General features: G+C 45.1%; 1 non-coding gene and 1 pseudogene across 1 annotated transcript; one reads left to right on the plus strand and one right to left on the minus strand.

Annotated features, from left to right (window-relative positions):
- Positions 1–1,688: 1,688 nt before the first annotated feature.
- Positions 1,689–16,432, plus strand: part of LOC127057005 (zinc finger protein 420-like) — a 482,458-nt pseudogene continuing 467,714 nt past the window's right edge.
- TRNAE-UUC (transfer RNA glutamic acid (anticodon UUC)) lies at positions 13,554–13,626 on the minus strand. The gene has a single exon. It is a non-coding gene; the product is annotated as a tRNA-Glu (tRNA).

Raw genomic sequence — 16,432 nt, forward strand, 5'->3', positions numbered from 1 at the left:
GTGAGACACTTTGGTATTAATATAAAATAATAAAATCTGATAAAATTGCAATGAATCGGGCTAGATATGCATGAAAGTGTCAGTGAAAATGTTATGGATTTCCAAGTATGATCATTGTTTCTATGTTTCGATCACCCTTGTATTGTGAGTTATAGATATGTAGGGTATATCTGTATTTCCAGACTTGGGCAGTGTTTCTGGGTGACACCTCCAGACATATTGGCATCAACACTGCTAGCCTGTTTGATGGCCCATTGAGGGTCATCAGCTGTACAATGAGCCCATGGAAAGGACCAAGGGGATACACCTATTGAGTCAGTAAGACATTCCCGGGTAAGCCTGTGTAATGAGAACTCCAAGGCTTTTCCATGCCATGTGCTGTGAATCTTGTGTTTGGGACACAGGAAGAACAAGTCACATAGCAAAAGGAATATAAAGCACAGCTGCATCATCTCCGTTTTGTCATCAATCCTCCTTCCTGCCTCTGGAGCAACTTCTCTACAAACTGAACCCTGGAACAAAGGACTGAATGAGTCATCCAAGCTGTGGATGTGTTCCCGACAGACTTTCACACCGGCAACTCACTAATACTGCTAAGAACCTGATCTATCCATTTTGGAATGTATCTGACTGCTTTCCCATTTAACTTCATTCTATCTTATTTCGTTTAAATCTTTAGTTTAGATGCTAAAGGATTGACTGGGAGTGTTTTATTTTGGGTAAGATCGAAAAATATACTAACCTGTTTAGGTGGCTGACCTTTGAGGTCAGAAGATCATTTTGTTTATGTGAGCAGTTTTTAAATAACCTCTCACTGTGCTGGATCTAGGTGCTGACTGGGAGTCAGAGAACTGGGATGCAATGAAGGGGACTGTGTGATTTCTTTTTTCAGCTTCTCGATAGCCTGTGTGATGATCTTTTTTCAGCCTGCCCCGATCTTGGCATTTTCAGTGAGAACTGCCTCTGGCCCACCAGGTCACACTAAGCACTGAAGTTAAATAAACAGAATTTTTTTTATGACAAAGTCTTATGAAATCAACTGAACTCCTTTGTTTTCTTTCATCTCAGCAAGATTTCCTCTTACCCAGCCTGATATGATCTCCCAGCTGGAACAAGGAGAAGAGCCATGGGTCCCAGACCTCCAGGGCTCTGAGGAAAGAGAGATCCTGAGAGCTCCCCGCACAGGTGAGAAAACATTAAACCAACTCAGAATCTGTAAGTGCCTGAAGGAAACATCTGGTATGCCCAGCAAAGCCCTTGGGAGGTCTCTCAGTTCATTATTGTCCCTAGCAGGGGTTGTATCCTCAGGGTAAATATAGCTCATGGCTTCCTGTAGATCCTAGCAGACACCAGGCATTAGCTTCTTCCCTTCCCCCTGCGTATTTGGATAGGATGTGAAGGCTGAATTCATCCCCTCCTCTGTCCTATTTAGGGGAAAAGTTTGGGGGAGTTCAGTTCCTGATTTTTATTTGACCTGTCTTCAGCGCCTGTTTTGGTTTGGTCTTCCCCTTTCCATCCCTGTTTTGAGGTTTCTGTCTCTATCGCAGCAGGTGATGCAATGACATGTGAGAAAGAGGAGCAGAATTATCAGCAGGGAAATCTTGAGCAAGTGGATAAACACAGAGCATTATCGCAAAGTTCGAAAAGGAATGTGTCCAGGAGTAATGAGGAGGGAAACTCTTTGAGATTCAGCACAGACCAGAAAGAGAGCAAGGAAACCAGGCAGGGGAGAAATTGGGTAAATGTATTTCCTTTCGGGAAACTCAGAAGGTCCTCATGGAAACCACAACACAACAGGAAATCCTTAGGCAAAAGAGAAAAAATACATGCACTAAGTGTGAGAAAAACTTCATTCACAGATCAAGCCTTTCTGTTCATCTGAGTATCCACACAGGGGAGAGGCCCTACGAATGCCGTGAGTGTGGGAAGACCTTCAATAGCAGCTCAGACCTTTCTAAACATCGGAGAATCCACACAGGGGACAGGCCCTACGAATGCAGTGATTGTGAGAAAACCTTCACTCACAGATCAACTCTTTCTGTGCATCAGAAAATCCACACAGATGAGAGGCCCTATGAATGCTGTCAATGTAGGAAAAGCTTCACTCACAGATCAACCCTTTCTAGACATCAGAGGATCCACACAGGTGAAACACCCTATGAATGCAGTGAGTGTGGGAAAACCTTCAATAACAGCTCAAACCTGATTACCCATCAAAGAATTCACAGAAGGGAAAGGCCATATAAATGTTGTGAGTGTGGGAAAACCTTCACTTGCAGATCAGGCCTTTCTCTTCATCAGAGAATCCACACAGATGAGAGGCCCTATGAATGCCATGAGTGTGCGGAAAGCTTTATTATTAGCTCAGCCCTTTCTAGACATCAGAGGATCCACACAGGGGACAGGCCCTATGTATGGAGTGTGGAAAAACCTTCAATCACAGCTCAAACCTTATTACTCATCAAAGAATTCACATAAGGAGGCCGTACAAATGCTGTGAGTGTGGAAAATGCTTCACTCACAGATCAGCCCTCTTTGAGCATCAGAGAATCCACACAGGGGAGAGGCCCTATGAATGCCGTGAGTGTGGGAAAAGCTTCACTGATGGATCAGCCCTTTCTAGACATCAGAAGATCCACACAGGTGAAAGACCCTATGAATGTAGTGAGTGTGGCAAAACCTTCAATCGCAGCTGAAACCTTATTACCCATCAAAGAATTCACACAGGGGAGAGGCTGTATACATGCTGTGAGTGTGGAAAATGCTTCATTAAGAGTTCGGCCCTTTCTGAGCATCAGAGAATCCACACAGGGGAGAGGCCCTACGAATGCTGCGAGTGTGGGAAAACCTTCTCTTGGGCTCTCAGCCCATGTTAGCCAAAGAAGAATCTGCCACGGAGATCAACATTGTAACAATCTCTCTGTCTATCAAGACTTTCTTTTCTTTAAACACTTTCCTGATTCCCACCCACATAGTAACTTTTAAAGCTCTTTGAACTGTTTGCAGCACCATTATTCCCTCAGCTTGTCCAGATGAGTGGCCCATTTTTGCCTTTTGCAGTTCGCCCTCTTTTGAGATGGACCTATTTGTCCTTTCTATTGTCCCACAAGTAATTGAGTGTGCCTTCCTATGAGGAACCAAGGAACGTCACATTTGTACCATTCCTCCTATTGCAAAGTTATTGTTAGTCACCAGTGATACAGATTGTATCATCGCCAGTTCTTCTCACGTTGCTCTGGGTTGTGCTGAAGAGCAGTTATATTGGGAATTTTTCAAATTCGATGTAAATGAAGAGGAGCAGGGGCAGGAAAAAAGTGTCATTTCAGCTTCCGTGACACTGGAAGGAGATGGGGTGACTCAAGATTCCCTCCTCTCCTTCACTGCAGAACTGTTACCTTTTGCCTGGGCCATGCAGAGTTTATGTTCATCACATTCTATCCATCCACTTCTCAAAGTGTCATTTGATGAATCATTCTCTGTTGTCTGTGCTTGCAGATGATGTTTTTTACTACTTTAATCCTGTATCAGAATCTCTGTGACTGGAGATGAGTGTCAAAAGTCCTGGGAGGGGAATTCAAATGGATTCCAAATAGAGTGTGATCATTTAGAGTTTAAATCCCAGCTTCCATCTATTGTAAAGCCACTTCTGGGAAGAGGGCTGTTTTTCTCTTATTATGGGGATGCTAGAATACTAAAAAATTTGTAAATAACATAACTGACTATGAGACAGTGATGAGGGAAGCAGGTTTGAATGGATCAGAGGACAATGTGGTGGGAGAATCTCTTGTCCCGGTTCTGAATAATCAGATGTAACCTGCTCCGGAATTTCACTTGACACTTTCTTTGTAATGTATTTTCTTTCTGTGATGTGGGTTTCTATCTTTCCTGAAGGCTGTGTTTGGTCACCCAATTGGATATTAGTCATTTTGATAGGATGTTGCTCAGATTTATTGAAGAATTTAAGACAATGACCCTTTGCTAAGTCCGCATTTATGATTTCAGCTTTGCTTTTTCCCCATCCCTCCATGATGACATGGAGAAAGTTGAAGTGCAGTTCTATCAACAGGAGTGAACTCTCTAATTTACTGGAGAGGCTAACAAGAAAAACAGCAGTGATTTAAAATCTCCACTCAAGAAATGGTGAACAAACAGCACAACCCCAACTAACTGAAGGAAGTGCATATGATCACAGTGTATTTCAGTTGTTTAAGGCAATATTGTCTCCGATGATCTGGGAAGAGAATTCCATGGTAAGTAATTTTGAACTAGGCAAAATGCTCATGTGTTTGGTTCCCAAAGCGTTTGTAACCCAGGCCCTATAGAAGATCTCTCTAGCTAATCCTATGCTATGGGAATGCAGCCGTTCATGACACAGATGTTGAGGAAATAGAAGTGGAGTTCTTGTCGAATTTATCCTTTGTAGGTTCTAAAGATGTGTATAAAATAAAACCAGTGTTGAAATGTAATATCTTCAGAAAAATGCCCATTTTTTAATAGAATCTCCAGCTGTGGTAACTAATGAAGATTCTGATCCATGCCTGTATCCAGTCCCTTTCCTGGACCTGTGCCACTGAATTAAAGAAAAACTAGGGTATGTTTCAGGAAGCCATTCCTCATTAACACTGCTGAGATTTTACGTGGTTTTGTAAAGGATTCTACTTCAGAGAAGTGTAAATTTCCCCTATCCAAGACCAAGGATTTGGAAAGAGCTGAGGTTGAAAGAGTCCACACTCAGTTCTTGGTTTCCACCCCAGTAAAGGAAGCTATGGTGACCCAAGTAAAATTGTTTGTACAACTCCACTTCCTACTTCAGTGTCCCTGATTACACTTCCAAAGTATGCCAGGGTTAGACTGAGAAGAGTCATCCTTCACTGTTTGGATGCAAAGAGAGAGTGCTTCATAGGACATTCCTTCCCTGTGGATCCCAAACTGGCTGCCTGGTTGGGTAACAAGGACTTTCAGGCTGTAGAAATGATGGTAACCAATGAGGCAACGAATTTGTCAGCCTCCAATTTCAGACTTCCGGATACTCGCATGTTGAGTCCTGATACTATGGCTTTGTGTCTGACGCTGTGGCTACACAATTAAGCTGATGCTGGCACAGCTGCACCAATGTAGCTGCGCTGCTGTAGCACTGCTATTACAGATGTTCTAAGCCAATGGGAGAGATTTCTCCCATCGGACTTGATTAGTCCAGCCCCCGCAAGGAGCGGTGGCTTTGTTGGCAGGAGAAGCTCTTCCGCTCATGTAGCACTATCTATACAGGGGGTTAGGGCTGTGTAACTACGTTGCTCAGCTGTGTGGATTTTTCACACCCCTAAGCAATATAGTTATCCCGATAAATGTCTATAGTGTAGACCAGAGAGGTTTCTCTTGTGCTTTATGCATTTACATTACTTCTCTACCTCCTCCTACTTTGAAAAATTAGAAAGTGTGAAAAGAGAGGTATTTTTCTCCATGATGCAAAGATTCCGACATAGAAGACCCCTTCTAACAACACGTATGGCAGAAGATCCTGAGATATATGAACTCACAGAAGTGGTTGGGTCCTACATTGGGACAAACCACAATAAGAACCAGGGTTCAGTTGTTGGCAATGGGGATTAAAAGAAAAGTAACATATGACAACAATTTGTGATCTTTGAATATGTTGTTGTTACCAATTAAAATGAAATTATAGGTGAAGTTATTGGTTAAAGAGTAAGAGACTGTGTGATAATCTGAATTATTTTGGAAAACTGAAAGTTGTCTTGTTTTTTTTAGTCATACAGGAAATGATGGCTAATCTTGAAAAGTTAATTTGATTTTATTTACCCTGGTTCCTCAACTGTTGCTACAGCTCTAGTACCCATCAATCCAAAGACTGAGAGAAATGGAGAGTTCCAACCATTTTCCTTTTAGTATCTTATTGTTCCTCTCTCTGTTTTTTGTGCTGGCCTTTCTCTTCTATCATTTTCTGCCTTTGTTTAGTTGATAACAGTTGGTATCCATCACTCACATTTGTTTGTTTAAATCTCTATCCGTTAAATAATTTTTTTGCTTGTTCAATAACTGTACTCAAGTGCTGCGTGAGATACTAGTTTTACTGTGGACCCTTGCTACTGTATCTTGGGATACTTCAGTAAGAGAGGATCTGGGATTTCACCAAATATCTGGTGGACACACTGAAGGAACTCAGGGGTTAGAGTGGCTGCTGTAACTCAGAGGAGGGTCCTTGAGTTCCAGCAGGCTGGTGAGTTTGGTCACTAACATCCAGCTGCAAAATGCAAAACTCCCTCTTCCTTGTGGCAGGTGGCAACAAGGAGACTCGCAGTCCTCAGTACCCTGAGAAAGGTCACAGTGTGTCTCTATGTTGATCCACCGGTCAAATTCGCACAGGGAAAGCTCCCAATAGCACAAAAGTCTGCCCTATGAAATCATGGAACATGTGCACTTCGCTCTGTGAAAGCATGTAAAGAATCCAAGCGCTGCAGGACAGGGTTTGGGTCCAGAGTGACCTAGACAAATTGGAGGATTGGGCCAAAAGAAATCTGAGGAAGTTCAACAAGGAGAAGTGCAGAGTCCTGCACTTAGGATGGAAGAATCCTATGCACTGCCACAGGCTGGGGACTGACTGAGTGAGGGGGGATTTGATAGCAGCCTTCCACTACCTGAAAGAGCAGGATTGTGGACTCTCTCCTAGCCACTTTTGTTGGGCTGGGCAGGCAGCCTGGAAGCCTTTCTAGAAGAGAATTGGGAACTGAGTTAGAAAAACCAATGTGGAAACCAGAACCTCAGGTTTAGACTCATTTGTTTATAATATTAAATCTTCAATTCTAGTATCATGGTCAATACAATTGCTTCTGCCTGATAGTTGCCCAAAGGGAAACTTAACTTCTCTGCAAAGGGAGTGGAGAGAAAACACTTTTCAGAGGCCAAGAGAGACAAGGCGAGTGATGGTAAGAGCTTGTAGAGGACCAACCTCTGTTGGTGAAAGAGACAAGCTTTGGAGCTAACCCCGCACCCTGCTTCAGTTTTGTGTAGCCTGAAAGATCGTCTCTTTCCTAAACAGCAGTTAGAACATAAGAACAGCCATACTGAGTCAGACCAGTTCATCTAGCCCACTGTCCAGTCTTCCGAAAATCACCAATGTCAGGCGCCCCACAGAGGACCCATGGGACCAACATGGATACAACAACACTGCAACCAAGGTTAAAAGTCAATGCACGTGGGAGAAGCATCTTGTGTTTCATTCCTTACATGCTAGTCCCATTGTGTTGCCATCTCCTTTTCTTTCTTTCTGTTAAAAGCTTTGGTGTTTTGCACAGAAACATTATTTCCCTAGCAGAGACCCAGGAGTGGTGGCTACATTCCGGTACCAAACAGTCACTAGAAGGGGGCAGACAAAGGCCTTTAGGACGAGGCATCCCTCACTGTCAAAAAATAATCTCGCTCCTGCAGGTGACTGGCAGCCTGAATTTGTTCCTTATCCTCCCAGAGTCTGGGGAGCTGGAATCAGAACTACCCAGCCCCTCCACATGTAGCAGGAACAAACATAAGCCTTGTCTTTAAAACAATCTGCTCCCTTCCTTCTCAGGGAAGATTTTTCTATGAGTGAAGTTGAGTTTCAGTTCCCCTCTCCTGGGGTGGGGCCAGCTCCCAATGAGCTCTGATTTCACCTTTGCCCCCTTTCAATCACTCTGGGATCCGAACTCTGCTCCCTGCCGTCAAGCAACTTCCAGCCCATCCACCCTGCTCATTAATTCCATGGTCATATATCACCCCCTTTGCCAGCACACAGAGCCTGCAGGAAAGTTACTCATTCTAGATGCATTGGTGCTATAGTGTTGTGCATAGGTGCTGTCCAAACAGTTGATCTGGGTTTGAGTCCCAGCCAGTGCAATAATGGCTTTTTGTCTCCTCGTCTGGAAGTGGTTTAATTTCAGTCACATTGTGTTACAATCACATCCATAGAATGAGATAATAAGTGTGTCAAAGTCCAGCAGAAGCAGCAGACGTTTTGGAGCATGAGCTTTCGTGGGTGAATACCCACTTCCTCAGATGCATGTCCAGCAGGTCATACACGATGGAGGCACACAAGGGGCTGGAATGTTTTCATCTGAGAAACACAGAACACTTGGAAACCTGCATCTCCCATCCCCTGGCCTTCCGTGTTATGATTCCAGCTGTGTGAGCTGTTTGTATGATGTTCTGGCATGATGGGGAAATAAAGTATTGAGTCAGTTTTTGCTCTTGCAGATTCCTTTGCTGTTACAATTATAATGACATGAACAAAAGGGAGGCAAAATAAAAATAATCCCCAAATTGCAATACAGGTGGGGAAAGAGAAGATCACGGTTAAGCCAAATACATCAAAATAAAAATACTAAAAGGGAAAGGGGGAAGAGATCAGGTCTGTGGAGATCCCCTTGATATTTGAACTCACATTGTTAGAATCAAAGTTCAGACTTGACACTGGAAAACCTGCAACTACCTGTCTCTCTGAACACCTGTGATGAACAAGATCGACTTGGGACACCGGTTCTGCTTCAATCATGTATTGTCTCTCTGTTCTCTCTTTCTTCTCCCCGCAATTCCTAGTATCCAATGTCTCTGCCTTTCTCCTCTTGTTCCCTCTCCCCCTGCCCTTTCCCAGTGGCAGCGACTCACAGGGTTTCTCCCCTGGTAGCTGGTGCTCATTATCAATCAAATAAATCAAAACACTTTCACCAGCAAGTGGATTTAGCCCAGGACCCTCAGAGTCAGCAGCTGTTATACCCCCACTGAGCTCTCTGGTCAGGTGTCCTAGCACTGGAAGCCTCCTGTGTAGATTCTAAAATAGCGTTTTTGCAGCAGGGGGCTGAAATATTGGACTGAACATTGTAGATCCACCGTTATTTTATTGAATTGCTTCAAAACAGCAAGTATAGAAAGTCTCCTAAGTGTCAGGCTCTCTGCCACGGAAACAGCTGCCCCTGCTCTCCAGGAGTCTGTGTTCCACCCAGCAACTTACAAACCTGCTCCGAGCTGAAGGGGGGTCAGACAGTGACGGTAACGCAAATCTTCAGACTATTAACTCAAGTCCCTTCCTTTCTTTATCCCAGGACGTGCCAGTCACTTGTTAGCCATGACGTTACTTTCATCTTCAAATACCTCTCAGGACATTTCACAGACAGAGTGGAACCCCCCCTCATGGCTCCCTGTTGAGGCATTGTACCATACCTGCCCCTGGACACTGTGTGGTTTTATACTCCTAGAGCTTTTTCTCTTCAAATCCCTTATCCCAATCTCTGGGCCACTGCCACATTTCAGAGTTTACAATTTACTCTCATCACCCTCGTATGGCACTTTCCATGTGAATGAGACAAAGCAATGGGGGAAGCTCTGTGGCTAATGAAAACCGGTGTGTTGGGTGAGGCCTGAACTCATAACCCCAGCAGTGCGCCTCCCTCACTAACCAGTTGTATCCCTGCAGGTGCTTCATACACAAGCCTGGGAAGTAGGCAGTTACCTGTGTCTGTGATTAACAAAGTTGGTGGCTAGTTGAAAGGCTGATGGTTCAAACCCAGGTGAAGATAGAGGTGTTTGGCGTTTTTGTGAAGAGAATCCAGTACATTTTAACAGGCAGGAAAATGCCTCAATTCTGGCCTAGCCTCATTGGGCAAGCATAAGGAGCAATTTCACCAGATGTGTTGGTGGTATAGGGGTGAGAATAGCTGCCTTTTGAGCAGTTGACCTAGGTTCAAATCCCAGCCACCACACTGAGGTGCTGTTTTCTCAGCTGGAAACTAGTTTAATTTCCGTCACGTTGTATCAGTTTATCAATGGAATGAGAGAATCAATGTCCTGCAGGTCATTAAACACCCAGTGAAGGAAGAAAGGGGCAGGACTATACAGTGAGCAGGTGGAGTCACCCTGGTATTACAATGTTTGGGTTTTTTTTTTCTTTACTTCCCTCTCCCTTTTAGACTCAGAGCATTTAAGGTTAGAAGGGACCAGTGTGATCATCTAGTCTGACCTGCTGCACCTTGCGGGCCAAAAGAGCCCACTCACCCACTCCTGTAATAGACCTGAGAGGGGAGGCAGCTCTGTGCTCTGCCTCTACTCCAGGCAGCGCATGGAGGCCCTCTGCCCCCCTCCCACAATGGGTGTGCAGAGATGTGCCAGCAGCACTAAGGTGGCTACCTGCACACTCTGCCTCTGTCCCTCCGTGCCGCTTCCAGAAGTGTCTGGCATTTCCCAGCATCCCCTGGGGTGGGGGGAATGTCTCCATGTCCTGCCTCTGCCCCGAGAACCAACTCCACAGCTCCCATTGGCCAGGAACTGCAGCCAATGGGAGCTCTGGGGGCCGCACCTGCAGGTAGCGGCACATGGAGACTCACTGTCCCCGCTGATCTGAGAGCTGCTGTCACAGGGTTGTGTGTACTGGTCACTTTGGGAGTTGCAGTGCCCGGGGTAAGCACCACCCCCTCCTGCACCCCAACCCCAAGCAGAAAGCCCGCACCCCGCACCCAAATTTCCTCCAAGAGCTTTGCTTGTCTTCCTTTCACCCAGAACGATCCTTCCTCTCCTGGGTTGCAAGTAGCCATCCTTGGGAAGCCACGAGGCAGGCACATGATCCTACCTCCCAGCAGCCAACTGCACATCCCCAGACTTTGCAGAATGAATGGTGGCACTCTACTAACCCCACTTAGCCGCACTGAGGGGCTTAGCTTCTGCCCTGCCTTCCTCAGCTCGACTTTCCTCTTTTGCCCCATTCTTGCCTCACTTCCTCCTTTGGCAAGTCACACAAAGGAGGCCAGCAGGAAGAGCTGGTCTCCACCAGCCAACCTCCCATGGCAGAGGAGACCAAGCCACAAGGCTCCAAAAGGTGACTGACCCGGATCCTCTAGCTTTCCTCTGCTGATGCCAAGGCTCTTTCTCAGCTCATTTCCCCAGCCTCTGTCCTGCAGGGATTGGGTTTATCACAGGTACGTGCCAGTGGCAGCAGTAGGAACTTTGCTAGAGAGCCAGGGAAGCTGGGAAAACTAAGCAATTTTGTTTCTGCCTTGTTTTGAACCAGGGACCTTTTGCATGTTAGGCAAACGTGAGAACCACCACACTACAGAAACTCTGTCAAAGGATTCTGCCCCTCCCTTCATAAGAGTATAAGAATGGCTATACTGGGTCAGACCAAAGGTCCATCCAGCCCAGTGTCCTGTCTGCCAACAGTGGCCAATGCCAGGTGCCCCAGAGGGCGTGAACCTAACAGGCAATGATCAAGTGATCTCTCTCCTGCCATCCATCTCCATCCTCTGACAAGCAGAGGCTAGGGACACCATTCCTTACCCATCCTGGCTAATAGCCATTCATGACTTAACCTCCATTAATTTATCTAGTTCTCTTTTAAACCTTCTTATAGTCCAAGCCTTCACAACCACCTCAGGCAAGGAGTTCAACATGTTGACTGTGCACTGTGTGCAGAAGAACTTCCTTTTATTTGTTTAAAACCTGCTGTGCATTAATTTCATTTGGTGGCCCCTAGTTCTTATATTATGGGAACAAGTAAATAATTTTTCCTTATTCACTTTCTCCTCATCCTTCATGATTTTATATACCTTTATCATATCCCCCCTTAGTCTCCTCTTTTCAAAAATGAAAAGTCCTAGTCTCTTTAATCTCTCCTCATATGGGACACATTCCAAACACTAATCATTTTAGTTTCCCTTCTCTGAACCTTTTCTAGTGCCAGTATATCTTTTTTGGAATGTTGAGACCACATCTATACACAGTATTCAAGATGTGGGTGTACCATGGATTTATATAAGGGCAAATATTCTCTCTCTTATTCTCTATCCCTTTTTAAATGATTCCTAACAGCCTGTTTGCTTTTTTGACTGCTGCTGAACACTGCATGGTCGTCTTCAGAGAACTATCCACGACGGCTCCAAGATATCTTTCCTGATTAACTGTAACTAAATTAGCCCCCATCATATTGTATGTATAGTTGGGGTTATTTTTCCCAATGTGCATTACTTTACATTTATCCACATTACATCTCATTTGCCATTTTTTTGCTCAATCACTTAGTTTTGTGAGGTCTCTTTGAAAATCTTTCACAGTCTGCGTTGGTCTTAACTATCTTGAGCAGTTTAGTATCATCTGCAAACTTTGCCACCTCACTGTTTACCCCTTTCTCCAGATCATTTATGACTAAGTTGAATAGGATTGGTCCTAGGACTCACCATTGGGGAACACCACTAGTCACCCCTCTCCATTCTGAACACACCGATGGGCGAACCTGGAGAAAGTGATGGCAGCCCTTCGATGGTTCAGCTGACAGAGCAAAGGACTGGAGCCGGAACTCAGGAAGTCATCCTTATGTTGTCCTTCTGACTCCAGCTTGAAGGAGAGCTCCTTTTTCTTCCCCTTGCTGAGAAAGAGCAGGAGAAGAAAGAAAGATCAGGTGAGTCAACTCTTGCTTGGGAGCCACCCACTGAAAATGTAAAAACAAAAAAGTAAAGCCATAAAAGACTTCAAAGCCCACCAGGCCCAACCTCTCTTCTAATATGCCAGAAAAGCCACACGTCTCCTGTCTAGGTAGGGATATCCTATTGCCCACAAGAAGTGGAAGGCCATCATGTTCAGCCTCAGCAGTACTCATGGAGCAGGGGTAAATACATGGCTGAGGAAATTCCCTTTAGCCGAAAGATAGGTCTTGAGCATCACAGCTTTGTAGGTAATTACAAGGTCTACTTACGCCACCGGCTGAGCCATTCCTCACAGGACAGCAACTGCTTCTCCATTTGCGTTCCTCACCATGTACCCAACTAAATGCTAGAAGGCCCAGCTCATCAACCTGCCCACTCTTGCAGCCCTCCTCTTCCACCCTGACTGATAGGGAGGAGTATTAAGCCTCCCTTCCTTAGGCCTTTCAGCATTCCTGGGGAACACCAACACCGCCCAAGTGACTTTGGGCCAGTTGGTCAACCAATAGGGCTGCCCCCTAGGCCAGGCTGCAGCCCAGCTTCAGGACTCAGAGGAAATGGAGCTCCCATCCCTACCTACAGGACTCCGAGCACGACCAGCCTTCTGGATCAAACATCCCCTCTTGTGCTCAAGTCACAACAGCTAGCAAGCAAAAGGCAGGTTTTCATATCATTTGAGAGAGCAAGACAGAGCCTTGGAAGACCCAGCAGGATTAGGTCGCACAGGAATTGTCCTCAGATCCTACTGAGACTTCAACTCAGATTGCAGGATTCAAAGTCCTGAGGGCTGCTCTTACACCATGGGACCAATAGGGAACCCCCAGATCTCTGCTGAGTTCTGGTGTGGATGACCCTGCGGGTGCAGCCCTGCATTTGCTCACCAAATTGGCATGTAACAGTTTGCTGCTATTCCCAGAGGCCTTTCTTAATCCAGACTGAGAGGCCAGTGGCCATGTGAAGAAATTGCCTCTTCCATCCTAGGCAGCACATGGCCCTTTCTAGGAAAGACCAAGTCCTGGAAGAAAAATGACTGTTGTGAAATAACATGCTGAGGAGATGCCCTTTTCAGTTGTTGGAGGAGTACCATATGGGGAAATGCTCCCTTTTCATCTAACCAGGGATTTGAATGCTGGACCATCAGATTGAAAGTCTGATGCTCTACCAACTGAGCTAGCCAGGCTCATAGGAAAAAAGGGGCAAGTTTGATGCAGAAGAGAAACTAGTCAAGAAAAAGAGGGCAGAAAATTTGCTACTCTTGCTTCTTTAGCAGCCCTATGCCCATCTTGCTTCTCCATGTGGCACCCAGAGACATTCTTCTTTTTTTAGTTAAATATCAGATCCAGGAGAAAACACAGATATACAAAGCAAAATAAAATTGACCTGTCTCATGCAGTGCTATATTGATTTCTATTCAGACTGAGCCTAAGGGAGGGCCTTGCTTTGGGATCAAACATGCCCTCTTGTACGAGTCACAACAGCTAGCAGGCAAGAGACAGGCTACCATGTCATTGGAGAGAGCAAGAGGAAGCTTTGAAAATCCCAGAATAATTAGCCGGCAATGAAAGGACCTCACAACTCTACAGGGACTTGAACTTTGATTTCAGGATTCACAGCTCTGAATACCAGCCCTTACACCATGGGACCAGCATGGGACCTATCAAGGGAGCTTGACTTCTGGCATGAAAGACTCTGTGGGGACAATTTTTTCTGTTAGGGAATACCCAGTGGGAACATGCCTTTCTGGCCAGCCCTACATTTGCTCAAAAAATCAGCACACAGCACTTTGTTGCAGGCCCAGAGGCCTTTCTTCCTCCAGACTGTAATGCCAGTGGACAGGTGAGGAAGTAGCACTTTCAGTCCCAAGCAGTAAAGAGCCCTTCCTAGGAAAGGCCAAGTTCTGAAAAGGAAAAACTGAAGTCAAAGAGAGTCCTCAAGAGATGCCTTCTGAAAATCTTGGAGAATTGTTCTTCTACCTGACCAGAGACTTGAACCCTGCACCCTCAGACTAAAAGTCTGAGGCTCTAACAACTGAGCAAATTTGAGGCTGAAGAAATACTGCTCAGAAAATGAGGGCAGAAAACAATACAGAAAACCTGATGCTTTCACTCTCTTAGCAGTCCTAGCCCCAGCCTGCTCCTCCATCCGGCCCCCTGAGGCCTTATTCTATTTTTAGTTAAATAGCAAATCCAGGAGAAAACACAGTTATACAAAGCAAAACGAAATCACAAACAGAAATGTCATTGGAAATACAAAAATTAAAAAGGAAAACGCAATTCCCATCACTTTATCATGTCTGGGCCATTCCTGTATCGAGAGCACCTGCTAAGGGCCCTGTGTGCTTACGAGAAACCTGGAGAAACTCATACCACAGCCTGAACATGAAACTCAACTACTCCCAGGTGCTGCAGTAAAACCCTTTCCCTGCTATGACGTTGCACTCCATATGATTTTATTAAAATATGCTAATGAGTGTGAATATAATGTAACTGGAATATATGTAAGGTAGCATTACAAAGTTTATAATCGACTGTGTGTGTTGATCGTATGTGTATGAACCGATCATTCTTGTATCTGAAACTAGAAATATGAACAATAACTCTGAGGTCTTGTTGTAATGATGCAAAGTGTGGGCCACTAATAGTGGTTTGGACTCTTGATGGCTCCCATTAACCAGGACAATTGACTGTAGATGGCTCTGTCCTGCACCATCTGTGAGTCAGACCAGGAAGAATGAAGGCTTGGGGTCTCACAGGACATGTGAGCATGTCACCTGGTACAGGAATCCATCTTAAAACTTGGGCTTTTCCCCAGGAGAGAGACAAAAGATTCCTGCCTTGTACCAAAGTTATATAAGAGGATAGAACAGAAGAAAGGTGGCTGCAGTCATAAGAAATCCCCTAGCTACCATCTGAGCTGGAACAAGGATTACGCCAGGTGAAAAGATTGGGCCCAGACTAGAAATAAGCCTAGTCTGCAAAAGAAGCTTATTGGAAGATCTCTGAGAGTGAGATTTTATCTGTATTGAGTTTCATATTGTATTAGGTTTAGACTTGCATGTTTTTGATATATTTTGCTCTATGGAGAATACAAACTCTATAGAGAAGGAAAAGTTAATGCCTTAGAAGATTCTGTGTGTGTGTGTGTTAGATGGATGCGAAGGTGTCTAGAAAACACTGTCCTGTAGTCTCTTTTCTCTGATTTCCTTTAGAAAATTTGAAAGAGGGAGCAAAAACCATTGTCTTCTGAGAGGTTTGAACTCAAAGCCTTCAGATTATGAGAGTGAGACACTACCAGCTGTGCTAAGAAGTTTTGGAAAAGATTTAGACTCAATGCATGTAGAATCCTTCTGCAGCCGTGACTGAGCCAGGGATGCACTGGAAGAAGCAGGGGGATATGGTGCCCAGACACCTTTCCTGGCAGCTAATAGATCAATTTTCCCTGACAGTGAACAATCTACTGGAATTCATGGCAGAAGAGGGTGGATATTTCCAAGCTGAGCATCAGCTTCCACATTTCAGAACTTATTCTCCTTTTCCTAGTAGGGTTCTTTCCATGTGAATTGGGCAAAACAAGTTGGGGAAGCTTCAGGGGTAATAGAAACCAGTATTCAATGTAAGGCTTAAACTCATAACCCCAGCAGTAGCCCCTTTTGCACTAACCAGTAGCACCACTGCAGTTGCTTCTTCGGCAAAGCTGGGAAGCAGGGAATTATCAGTCTGCGTGGTTCACACCTTTGTCTGGTAATTGAAAGGCTGCTGGTTCATACCTAACTAAAGATGCGACTTTTCAGCCATGAGACTCCAGGATATTTTAACAGGAAGAAAATCTCCTCATTTCTGGTTTAGCCCCATTTGACCCCTTCTGCCTGTCTTCTCCCCCACACCACCTCTTTCCTTCCCCATTGGGGCCATACAGAGAGGAGCCCCAGTCACTGAGAAGTTCCCTTTTCTCCTTCACAGAGGGCTTTAACGCCCCTTGTCTCACTC

Source organism: Gopherus flavomarginatus, chromosome 8 (genome assembly GCF_025201925.1).
Source record: "Gopherus flavomarginatus isolate rGopFla2 chromosome 8, rGopFla2.mat.asm, whole genome shotgun sequence".
Taxonomy (NCBI): domain Eukaryota; kingdom Metazoa; phylum Chordata; order Testudines; family Testudinidae; genus Gopherus; species Gopherus flavomarginatus.